Source organism: Zonotrichia albicollis, chromosome 3 (assembly GCF_047830755.1).
Source record: "Zonotrichia albicollis isolate bZonAlb1 chromosome 3, bZonAlb1.hap1, whole genome shotgun sequence".
In the NCBI taxonomy this organism is placed as follows: Eukaryota; Metazoa; Chordata; class Aves; order Passeriformes; family Passerellidae; genus Zonotrichia; species Zonotrichia albicollis.
Window position 1 is genome coordinate 66387045 of NC_133821.1, and position 13085 is coordinate 66400129.

The 13085-nt window shown below is 36.7% G+C and overlaps 1 long non-coding RNA gene across 2 annotated transcripts in view; it reads right to left on the reverse strand.

Moving 5' to 3' along the window:
- Positions 1 to 6543: 6543 nt before the first annotated feature.
- Positions 6544 to 13085, reverse strand: part of LOC102067139 (uncharacterized) — a 131481-nt gene continuing 124939 nt past the window's right edge. For both annotated transcript variants that reach the window (XR_012579616.1, XR_003380600.2), the window contains exon 5: positions 6544 to 11775. This is a non-coding gene — a long non-coding RNA (uncharacterized LOC102067139). The remainder of the gene's footprint in view (positions 11776 to 13085) is intronic.

The following is a 13085-nucleotide window of genomic DNA, read 5'->3' on the forward strand; positions in this document are numbered from 1 at the left end:
AATTTGGGGAAAAAACCCTAACCTGTTAGGTAACAAATACATTGGGACAGAGTTGAATAAAGCTTGTAATAAACCCCAAACGAATTTAAAGCAAATAAAAATTTCCTGAGTTGTTTAAAATCATAAATCAAATTTTCAAAAGATATTAAAACTATCTTACTAATGCCATTTAAATGGCAAGAAAATATGTTTATTTCAAATTTATGAGTCCACAGCTCTTCATTTAAAACATTTCATAAAGTGTTCAGTATCAAATGAGCACATATTCAAATTCCATCTAAGGGCAGTGCCCAGTGAATAGTCCCTGCAAATGAAACAATACCTGAGAGCTCAGTTCTGAGGTATGTAGCATTCCCCCAAAGCCATCATTACCTTTTGGTACAGCCATGAAGTGATGAAAGCTGAGCAGGCTCAGAAGATGGAAAAGTGGATTTTTAAGGGAAGAACCCCTTCCTGGCACTGTCCAGCAGATCACTAAGACATTTAGCACTGTGTTTTGTTCTATCAGACAGGTCAAACTTTCACCTCAGCACATTCACATAGATCTTGGGAGGAAATATTTTTAGACTGTCTTACAGTCTACACAACAACTGCTGAATAAAAAGAGAGGAACAGCAGGCTCAAGCACTGCCTTGCTGATTGTTCAATCAGCATTGATTCTCTACACAGTCTGGGACCAGCTCCCACTGTCTTGGAGCCCAGGCCTGAGTCAGAGCAAATACCCTACACAGCTATCCACTACCAAGACATAACCAAAACAGGCTCTTTCCATGCTCTCCCAACATCAGAATTTATACCCATTAACACCCAGATTTATCTACATGCCAAGCATCAATGTCCCAGGTTCATCTTAGAAATCATGACAAGCTATTCACATTATTTTGGAAGCTCTGAATTGACAAAACTGCTCTAAAAAAGACAAAGTTTTGGGCCTAGATGGGTGATATATATAACCCACGGGAGGCTCAGTGCTGGTCAGTTTATCCCTCTTGGCTTCAAGGCCAAAGAGTGATAACTGGGTCTATTTTATTTAGTAAAATAGATGCAGCCATGGTCATTTTGTTTCTTTTTCAAAAGTTTGCACATCTGATGCCTTCTTCTGTTCAGAACCTCACTTTTAAAAATTTTAAAACTTCATTTTTTTTGCTCATCTTGCATAGAAAAGTGAATGTAAGGAAAAGATACACACCTGATAATCTCACTACACTAAAATAAGAGGTTACAAATTTTGGTAAAATATTGCACTTGACAGCTTTGTGTTTCCATGCTCATTAAACTTTGTATTCTGAAGTCTATGAGAAAAACAACTCATGTTTCTCATAGAAGAAAATTTTACTATTAGAAAAATTATCAGGTTTCTGGCAGTTCTGCCCCACCAATTCACCTGCTACACATCATCTGAAAACTAAGAGACTTTTCAAGAGGATTTCAGGGAAATGGATATCAAGGAACAAGCAAAATGACAGCCATGAATAAGAACCACTGCAGAGTCTCCAAATCCAGGAATACTATAGTCATATAGAAGAATAAAGAGAAAGAGTGTTTTTTAACTGAACACTGGAAGGCATTAAAATTTTTGAAATGTTTTCTTTTTCATTATAAACCACTAGAAAAGAAATAAAAAACATTTTTGATGTAACATTCTTTCCCCCTAAATTTTGTATCATTCTCCTTCGTTTGCAAAAGAAAGTTGAAAGTTGAAAAAGAAAGTGAAATGAATGAGAGAAAAGATAAAAGAGATAAATGAAGAAAATCAGGCAAATACCCTAAGAATAAAATTTAAGAATTACTGCAGGAATTTCATGCTCTTTCCAAACCTTACAGTTTAGATATGTCCTTTTATTTCCTTCTTCTGACCAATTCACAGCACCAATTCAGACCACAGGCTGGGGGAAAAAAAAAGTCTACTTGGTAATAGAGCAAAGATTTCAAAAATCCCATCTCTAAACCCAAGTCAAGCACACATATCAGACAAGAGAAAGAAGAATTTATTTTGTTGCTCCTCACTAACTAACTGATTATACCACTTTTATCCTACTGAAACGTTCTTCATGTCAGAGACACCATCAGTATACATCAACATATTAAGACTTCACTGACTAGGAGGCAAGAAGTAAAATGAGGCTGCTAGAAAAAACACAAAGCTGAAGGAACAGCCCTGGTATGCTATTAACTCCAGTCTTCATCTCTTCAGGCTACGATATGCTTAATTACCCTGATGTCAGGAAGCATTATTTTTCTCCTTTCCCTTTGAATTTCAAATCATCTATGTCTGGTACACTTCATTATTTCCTTTAGTTACAATTATAGTTTTTAAAACCTTGTTTACATACCTTTCTCTTTGCTGACTTTAATAGTCTGAGACTTCATAAATTGAAGAGAAAGTGAAAAAGCATGTGGGCAATATATATGGATATATATGTCTAATAAAAGGGAAAGGACTATGATCACTTAAATAGGATTTAGTAAGACATTATTTAGATGGAACAAATGATACAAGAATGCACTACATTAATTTTGAAGTATCAATCATCCAAACTCACTATGCCCTAATAGACAAGTCACACAGAATAAAATAACAAACATCAAATACAGCTCTCCTCACATCAAAAATCATAGGCTGAATTAACATCAGGCTACTGCAGGAAGGACAAGAATCATCCAGCTGGCTCTTGAATTATACAAAGACACATTATTGCCTCATTATGACTGTGAAGTAATAACTGAGAAGAGCTAATTTTGAGTAACAATACATAAATATTCAAATTTCATTTGTATGTCCCTAAAATAGTGATGAGTAAGAAGTAGGAGAGATTGGACTCTATTAAAAAATATTAAAACAAAGAAAATTGAAATTTACCTCTTGAAATTGTCTTGAAGTACATATCACATGTTCCATAAAAACAATAATATTTCTACCTCCATAGAGCAGTGTTTTAGCTAAAATTCAGTGAAGAGAGAACAGAGAGAAACTACTCATGAACATCTGCTCAAGCAAAACAATCTTTATTTTAATATTCTTTAGAATTAAATTTATTCATACACTATGAATCATAATTTTTGATCAGGAGACTCTCTCTTGTAAGAGAAAATGTCAGAAATATTTGTTCTAGCCTCAGTTTGCATTGGTATTTGTGCTTCTAGTCTTAATCTTTTCCCAGTGTAGTGAAGCAGAGAGCAGAAATAACACAATGTAAATTAAGTTCCAGACAGCATAAAGAACAAATTACTATGTACACATTTAAAAAGTGATCTCTGAGAGAGACACTACAGGAACCAGTGCCAGGCTAAGCTCTACAGGCACAAACCATACCTTGAATCAAGATGATAAACAAATGCATCACCAAAGCTTAATCACTAATTATTCGTGAATGCAAAACGTGATTTTGTTTGTCAAGTTAACTGCTGTGAGTCATTCACTTGGTCTGAGTGGAAGAACATGATCAAGACATTGATACTTAACTTAAGGCAGTATTTTCTGAAGTCTATGGAATTATGTCCCCAAAGTATGTGGGGAGTTGGTCCATGTGACACTTTGTTGCATTTTTACCATAATTTCTAAATTTCTGCCCTCAATTTGTGTAAATTGATTGAATCTTTAGGACTGTGTTGCAGCACAAGGCAACACAGTTGTTTTTCTCATAAAAATTCAAACTTATCCAGAAAAAGAAAATCAAATCCATGCAAAAGTCATGGATCAAGCTGTAGCCCAAAAGGCAGAAATCTATAAAGTGATCTGTGTGCCTGTCCCTCTGAAAGAAACAAAAAATCCTGGTGGTTCACTCACATGTCATTGTCTTGCCCCAGAGATGTAGCTGAGCTCTGAATATTCTGATATTCACCCAGGTCTGCCACAGTAGGGTTCCTTTTGAAGGCAGAGAAGAAATCAAGCACAGACAAAGATCATTATTTGTGAGGTCTGTCAGACAAAATCTGCATATCCACTGGTGGAGCTCTGCAGACTGAGGTGGTGCACCAGACCTGGGCAGGCACAAGCGAGTCATGACTTTTTTGTACAGCACAGTGTGTAGCACAGGGCAGCAGTGATGCAGCACTGCTGAGTGCTCATCCCTGGCTTAGGGACACTGCAGAGTGGGGTAAGTGCTGTCACAATTAGTTACAAAGCCATCAGAAGATGATTTCTGATGTCAGAAGATGTTGCCTTCCTACTTCTAATGGCAAAATGACAAGAGGGCATGACATGGAGAACTGCAGCCCCTTCAGGGACTCGATCTAAATACACCCCAGTGTCCCAGCATGTGGTGAGATGGGAAGGCAGAGCTATTTCCTGTCAAACCAAAAGTTTTTATATGACTCTGGCTGACGACGTATTGCTTAGACCAATTTCTGTGGGAAACTCAAACATTTTGTTTTGATTTGCTCTCTTTCATCAGAAAGACCTTTGGACATGAACAGCGGGTTTATCACAAATCCTGCTTATAGCAAATGATGTAGATCAGAAATAAAGTTATTGCATCTTTCAGTATCTCTGGTACTCTGGGAACAGCCTAGACTTTTATTCTCTAACTTATTTTTCAGTCAATGAGAGAAATAGAGCAGCTTAAATGAGTGCTGAGACATTTTAACCCACCATGCTGCTCAAGGGAGTTGAAGAAGAGAGGCACAGAAACACACACAACAGTCCAGCTCTCAGTTGTTGAAACACTGCAGGCTGTCTGTCCGAAGCGGCATGTCATTCTGCTTGACTCTTCAGATGACACTGTCAGTCTTTGCTGGAACAAAGGGAGTTAAAGCACAGATTGTGTTAAGAGCAAACAGCCCAGCTTCACAATTAACATGAAGCCTAGTAGAGTCTGTCATTGGTAAAATGCACATATAATAGTTAAAAATTAAAATTAAAAAAAAGGTCTGATTCTAATTCAGAATAGAAAATTAAAATTTGAGTTAATTTTTTGTGTCAAGATTTTTTTCTTCACCAAAGTGCAATAAAAATACCTGTTGAAGCATAATAACACACAAAACTCATCTGTTCATTGATTGCACCTTTCTTATGAAGGGCAGATAGTTGTACTGATTTGTTTTGGGACAGCCACAGGCATAAAATATTCTACTGCAAATGATCTTTGCATCTGTTTTTATAATTTTTATCTCACAGTTCTAGCAGTCAGAGATGCGTAGAATTTCCTAAAAGTTTTGTATGGAAATGTTTTCTAAGTATGGGTAGTGCATAATGCAAGACTCCTCTTTCATACAATACGGATAGAGGGCCTTATATTTAATAATAATACAGAACATGAATGGGCTTGTTAATTGAATTTATTGTAGAACTATTTTCTTATATAAATCTACTTAGTTTCAAAATGTATAAATCCAAGCTGTGTTATTACATGTTTGTTGACTCACTAAATTTTAATTAATTTACTGGATGGAAAAATCTCTGAGGCATCCAATGGAATAGATGAGAAAAAAAAATTAAACTCTTGTCATTTATAGCATTGTAGTGAGCTGTTTTATAATGATAAAAGGACCATAGTTTTTCTCAGAACAAAAATCAATATTTATTTATGAAAACTTTTATGAGAGCAGAACATGGTATTTTTCCTATGAAAAGACCTCTTGAAAATTCTACAAGTAACTTTGGTATCAAATTTCTCTTAACTTTTGGACTTTACCCTCTACATTATGTCTTCCTGACCTTATCAACTCTGGTTGCCATTTGTAACTTCCAAATTTACAATTTACAAATGTGTATCCTAAATATATAAAAGTAATGGAAGAATTTTCTAGGAAATGCCTGTTTATTTCTCAAGATCATTCAAAGTCTATTTATGAATTGGATCAAGCTCACATTTTGAGGCTGTTCCCTATATTTATAAAGGCACCTGTATTTATTCAAAATACTATGAGTGTATGTGAATCTAAGTATGTAAAATTGTCCAACTGAACAAAAACAATGCTGAAAGAAAATTGGAAATTTCCATTGGATATTCTTACTCATAACTTCCTGTACACATAATATATTTATATACAACGCCTTCCCTTTTTTAAATAGGAGGTTCTGTATTTCATTTTTATTCCATATTAGATATAAGTACAGACTGACTTAATGATATTTGGAGATAATGTGCATCAACAACTTGCAGCCCAGAAGAACAAATGTGTCCTGGGCTGCATCAAAAGCAGTGTGGCCAGCAGGTTGAGGGAGGTGATTTCCCCCCCTTTGCTCTCATGATACCCCATTCGGGGTCCCCAGCATAAGAGAGATGTGGACCTATTAGAATGAGTCCAGAGGAGGATCACTAAGTTAATCACAGGGCTGGAGCACCTGTCCTGTGAAGACAGGCTGAGACAGTTGAAGTTGTTCAGCCTGGAAAATAAAAGGTTCTGGGCAGGCTTTACAGGAAAAAAAACCCCAAACAACCAAAGTTTTAAAATGCAGATAAAATTTTTCCATCTCCCTTCTGAAGAATATTGGTTGAAATTACTGTCATCAGCACTACTTTATGATAATTACCAATTCATGCTGAGACAGTCTTCTGGCATAGAACATTTCAGTACAAATGGTTCAATTTTAGAAAAGACCTATCCTACTGAAAACAGGATCTTTCTCAAGTAATGAGTGAGAAATCAGACTAGGCAGTGCTAGCTGCCCTGCCAATAATATGATCAGGAGTATTATAACTAAAAGAAGTTTGGAAAATCAGATTTGCTTTACTAAGGCAAATTACATAAACTCACAATTCTGTTGCTGTATCACAATGGTGTGTTTTAATGTTTCTTAGAAGTTGTTGTAGTGGCTTCTTCCACAAAAAGAGTTTAAGAAAGAATTTGCTTTGAAATACCTTTAAAATAGTTACTCTTTTGAGGAAATGTTGGGACCAGGAAGAACAGATCAACTAATTATTCTACTGCTTTAATTTGAAGTACTTCCATGTGTGTTCAGGTTTACTGCCTGCTATTGGACACTTGACACAACTCAATGTACTCCTTCAAACCCGGTTTTTGTCGGAGCAGTTCTAGTAATTCCAATAATATAATAATAATATACCAATACATATATAATTGGTATTGTATAACACCATACGTGTTGGTATTGTATAATAATACAATACCAAAAATATTAATAATACTAATAATGGTCTTCATAAAGAAATATATGATTTGTTCTGTGAAAAGTAAGATTTGAAATTTAGACATAAAGAACATGAGACCAAAACTTCTAAAACAGAAACACTTGGACAGAATTTTTTTTACTACTTTAGCACACTTCCACATATTGAAATGCTATCAGAAGGCTAATGGCATGAGGGGTAAAGGTTGACACTTGGATTCCCTGGTCTGCTTTAATACCAGGCTGCTTGTGCCAACTCTGAGCCAAATCTAGAGCAAAAAAATAGTTTTAAGAAATTAGGAAAACAGTCTTTTGTCACAGTAGTGGAACAGTAGTAAAGAATGTAAAGAGCTAAAGAGGCATAATCTTGGGATTTAATAAAGGACTCTTTTGTACTCTTAAGTGTACTATAGTGGCATGTAGCCAGTCTTGCAACAACTCATGACCAAAGAAGTGGAGGTTATTTTCTAATTTGAATTATTCAGTGTGTCACATGGAAATGCAACTTCCCTCATCTCTCCCTGTAGCATACTCAGGTCAGTCTCTTTGCCTCTCTCCTTTTATACGACCATGTACCAGTGGTGCTTGTCTTGGCTTTTATGTAAAGCAGCAGCCGACTGAGAGGCCAAGACTCTTCATGTTTATTCCTTCAGTGGCAGCCCTACTTAATTTTGGCTGAAATCGGTGGAAAAACTCCTGCTTACTTCAACAGGATCAAGGTTCATCCTGGTTGAAACATCAAAACTTATTTCAGAGCACAAAGGAGCTGAAGAGATTGTGGCAGATGGTGGGGATGAGCCTGCCTAATCCCACTTTGGTGCATTTATTAGGAATATTGCATAATGTAAGGGTTTCACATAATTTAAAGAGGAATTGATATTAAATACATGAAGGAAACTTGCTATTGCTGTTATTTTTCATGCTAGTGGACATCTTGCTATCTATGAAGCATCTGTGCAAGATTTTTACCCCAAAATATTAACTTATTTATGAGGAAGCACATTTCATAAAACTTCTCAGTGGGAATACAAAATTGGGCTGGTCTTCTATTATAGTACAGCAAATTTCTTGAGTGTCTGGAATTAGATAGCTATAAAAATGATACAGGTATAAATCTCACAGGCTGAGGTCAGGCAGGACTTTCTACATGCTTGTGAGCCATGAGGAAGGATCATCTTTCGAGATGTGTTGTCCCATTTCTCTCTGCTGTCCTATTTTAATAACAATCCTGGTCCTGGGCATCAGGAAAAGAAATCAATGGATAAGAAAGAGAGGGTTCAGGAGACAGTGAAAAATTTTTTCTTTTTTTTCTAGGAGGAGTCCTTCCTTCCTGAGTCTGGCTGGCAAAGTCTCCTGCAGCACAAGTCCCTGATGTGGCGAGTGCTGTACACCTTAGAGAGGTCCGAAGGAGCTTCCCACAAAAAAAGAGGATTGTCCAAAGAATTTAGATGAGAGCAAGGTGTCTTCTGGAGTGCCCTCTGAGCAGGCAGTGAGTGGGGAGAGCCCACTGATGCAGAACACATGGTTTGCAGCTGAACAAGCTGGCACAGGCAGTTTCTGAGGCTGCTCACGTCTGGAGATGGGCATGCAAGAAAGAGCAGTGGTGTGGGCCTGGGGGCTGTCACAGCTCTGACCTTTTTTTAGGATTTGGATCAAGTCATTCTAATCTAGTACAGTGTCATGACATTTATGCTGCTTTTAAGAACAGAGTTTGAATCTTATACAGGCTATGCCCTATGTTTAAATGTCTTTGATGGCCAAGGCCACTGGGGCGTTTCAGAAAAGCCGAGATGAAAACAGCTTGTTGGAAGAGTGGGATCCTGGGACTGGTTACATGCTCTTTCCTCAGGTAATACAGCGTCTCTGCCACTCCTTGGGAGACCATGGCAGCTGGACTCATACAGATAAACTTACAACACTTTTAAGGATACTTTTATAGAGTCCCTGTGATCATCAAAAGAGTGTCACCGACATCTTTTCACTAAAAATCCTTTCTTGGGATTTTTTTCCCTTCTGAGAAGCTGAGGCCTCAGAAAAAAAATGTAAACAATGGTTATCTGCTGCTTTGGAATGCATCAGGAGGATTTTTGATTGGGCCATCTTGAATGTTTACAATTCATGGCCAACCACAGACCAGATAGCTTGGACTCTCTGTCCGAGCTACAGATCTTTGTTATTCATTCTTTTCTATTCTTAGCTAGCCTCGAGAGGCAACCTTTCCTTCTATTCTTTTAGTATAGTTATAATGTAATATATATATCATAAAATAATAAATCAAGCCTTGTGAACATGGAGTCAACATTCTTGTCTCTCCCCTCATCCAAGAACCCCTGTGACCACTGTCACAAAACAGTATTTAAAACAAATAGTTCCTAGGCTGTGTCTGAGCTATTGGGCATAGAATTAGCATAACCAGACATTCAGCCAATATGAGAATATATGAAAATTTCCACTCTGCCATTTTCCAGCAGAAGATTAGCAAGATTAGTAGCAAAATTTGCACTTCTCACTGCTGTTTACTGATGTCTGTGACTGTTGGGCAATGCAGTAACACATCTGCTAAAGAAATGGAAAACATTCAAGTGCTATCAACTTTGTGGGCAATGCCATATGGGTTATATTTACTCAACTGTCTTGTACTCAGCTTGTCATTACTGTTAAGCATTTTGCACAGAACACATTTTAAAGGTCACTCAGACTAGCTTGATTTTAAAGGTAATAAGGAAAACAACCATGTATTAATAAATCATAATAATTCAGTGTGTGCAATCAGATAAATTTTTTTTCTAGTTACCAATAAAAGTATTTTGTAAGCACCAATAAAGCCACTGATACCACTTCCTTCTTGCAGAGGAAAGGTAGACATTTCCAGCACCATAATGCTCCTGAGTGCATTGTGAGATGGAGACTATTTGTGCCTGCAAGTGGTTACTCAGGCATTAGCCCAAAGGAAGTGACATTTCATTGTCCTGCGTGCTAAACACAACTGGCAATATTTACACTGCTTCAAAGGAATAAACATAAAACTGGTTCTGGAAAAAAAATGAGTTTGAGGTGACTTGTGAATTCAGTTAGTAACTTCTGGTACAGGCACTGCTAATCATTTTAATAATTGGTTCTGACAGGACTTTCTGAATTAGGAAAGAGATAAACATGCAATTTAGTGAATGGTGGGAATTTAGTTAATAAATTTGAAAAAAAACTGACTAGTTTGTTTAAGATGTGCAGTGTCAGAAAAAAAAGCTCACAAGAAGGGTGCAAAACATTATGTCTAAGAGACAGAAATAAATCACTTAAATGTATGTCACACTGCAGCAAAATACATAATCAATCTAATGCATTATTTAGTGATTTTTTAGACTCCTTTTCTAAAAAAATAAATACAAGGAGTTATTTGGGGGTTTTTTTGTTTCCTTTGGCGTTGGAACGTCTGGCATTTAGAACATGCAAACATGCTTTATAACAACATGCAGAAAAAAATTACAGGTAAAATGAATTTAACAATCCCCATCTCAACCATGAACATTCAAAGGTAAAATCTCCTACAAATTACACAGAAATTTATTAGAAATATATGTATTTGGTGAGAGTGTGTTATTTTGTGGGTTTTTTTCTGAAGAAAGAAAGAGAAGGATTTTATGCTTGAAGAGAATTCTCCAAGACTTGCTTCATTTCTCCCAGACACTCCGAAAGTCTTTTGGCAAAGAAACACTTGGCATGTGAATCAATTGACCTTGTGTTTTGTGCCTTTTGAATGCCCTGGCATATCTCAGTTGCTCAGCACCAAAAAGCAGTCTCTAACTCCTGTTATAGATTTCTCCCCTCCTCTCAAAGGATGCGTCTGGTGCCCAGGTCTGACACAGCAGCCTAGATTGCAAAAGAGCTGTAGGAAGGCACGAGCTGTTAACAAGGATAGAGCCATTGAGATGAGAGTATCTACAGCCTGAGCAGACAGATGCATTTATCTACTGAGCACTGATAGGAAGTAAACAAGATGAAAAATGGAAAACCCAAAATTCTGTTTATTTACCTGAATATAGTCTTGGCAATATTAAGAAAGGAACCCATCAGGAAAGTAATCTCATTCTATAAACTATAATGGATTGTGTGGTGACAAGAACCAAATCTGCTGTTTTAAGATAAAAACATGAGCTTGGAAAATGCAGCAGAGGAATAGAGTTTGCAGTCCTCTGGAGTGTATACATAAAGGTCTGGTTCATGACTAAAAATCCACACACATTCTTCACAGCAGCTCATTTATTTATGAAAATAATGCACCATGCAATGAATCCGAAGAGGCTTTCCTAAATACCACTCTTCACAGATTTCACTTGGGTAAAGCCAGTGCCAAACGTGGGATATTTTGTTCTTTTAACCTTTACGGCAGAAACTTTTAAGGCATTGTCCCCAGTTTACATGGAATAGCAGAAGCAGTCAGAATTTGACAGGAATTTCTAGAACCAGCTGTAACATGTAGCCCACATACGTAACTAATATGAAGGACATGTTTGCAAAGCTTTGGAATCATTCTGCAATCTCGTTAAATCGGTACAATTGGGACATATGCAGTGTAGACATCCTGTGTCTTGAGATCTCAGCTGATTGATGCAGACCCTGCAGAGCCCTCAGTGGACAGTCTTGGGAGAATTGCTTGCCAGGTGTGAGCAATGGCTTGAAGTTTTGCTACTTGTGGTTCACCTAAACTGAAAGTTTAAGAGAAGAATATTAAAGGTAAGAAAGAAAAATGGAAAAATATTAATATAGCAGCTTTTAGATAGCTAAACAGATGCAATCATTTCAATAAAAGACCCCAACTACAGATTAGAAGACATATTGTAAGATATATAATTACCATTCAAAATAGAACAGCTATTTTAAAATTAGGAATTCTACGTCATATATAGTTGTTAGGATTTCTAACACAATAAAACTGCTTTGAGAACTGTTTTCATCAGTAAAAAGAAAAAAAACACATTGAAAGAAAGCCCACATAAATAGGTTAAGAGCCTTAATAAGCCCAGATCTGTTAGAAATCACATTGCATTTTATTTATCCTATTTAAAATTCCAAGCGCTTTTGTATTCCATTAACTGCCAACATTATTATGAATTTGGCTGAATAGGCAGTAGACAAATTTTCTTAAGGTGGAAAAGACATGTTTAGGTTTTCTTCTACTGACGTTCTCATTAATTGACAATAATGGTCCTTCAACCTAATTATTTGGAAACTTTTTATATTTCTATGTTTTCTTATCTGGGAAATCCTTTATGTGGTTGCCTTCCATGGATTCCACTAGAGTTTTGTATTTGATGATAAGTAAAACACGCTCTGCCAAATGTATTTGATGGGGGTGTTACCATTTCTGTTGCTGAAGGATTTTTATTTTGTTGTACCCTAACTTAGTTGAGAATCCCTTCTGTCTTTGCACACCATCCATAAGATAAGTAAGGCTAAGAGATCTAGATACCTTGCTGAAAATAAAATATAAAGGATCGTCCTGGACAGAGCAATACTTCATTGAGCAGTCCTATCTCAATTTCTTGTGTATTCAGCTATTTGTGGATCTCCATGGTACCTCTTCATGTGCTTTGTCTCTGGGCATTTCAATGGAACTGTCCTTTCCTGTGTCCTGACCTCATTTTAGCTATGGGTGCTGCTCCACTTTCAGCAGGCATTTATGAGTTTGTGATTGCCAGCAGAATCCAAACCCCTCACTGCCTCTTCTACAAGCTCTCATCTTGCCTTTAGCAAGCCCAGAAGCTTCTTTCTTATTCAAACCTAGTTTCTTCATAAAGGATACCTGCCTTCTCTTCCCCTTCATTTTCAGTTGCACAGATAAATTTTGGGATAACAATCTAATTAAACAGGCAAAAATTCACAACAAATGTTTGTGATTTTGGTATCTTTTTAGCATTTCTTTTAAAAGTAGCTACAGTTGTGGAAAGATAACAATTATAAGAAATTTGTATCCTCTCCCCCTTTCCCTTTGGTTTTTTTGCTTTCCTCCACAGAA